Consider the following 202-nt stretch of genomic DNA (forward strand, 5'->3'; position numbering starts at 1 on the left):
GCGGGGGCACGCCCAGCGAGCGAGGCCGCCTCACAACACCTCGGGCGCCGCGGGGGCCGGGCCAGCGCTGAGAACTTCCGGGGGCGGGGCTCTCAGGAGCTCGGGGGGGCGGGGCGCTGCCCACGCACGAGAACCAATCACGACAGACGCTTCCAAGTGACTGGCTTTGGCCAATAGGAAGGGGCGGGGGGGGCGGGGGGCG

The sequence above is a fragment of the Tupaia chinensis genome, unplaced genomic scaffold (genome assembly GCF_000334495.1).
Source record: "Tupaia chinensis unplaced genomic scaffold, TupChi_1.0 Scaffold000097_1, whole genome shotgun sequence".
NCBI lineage: Eukaryota > Metazoa > Chordata > Mammalia > Scandentia > Tupaiidae > Tupaia > Tupaia belangeri.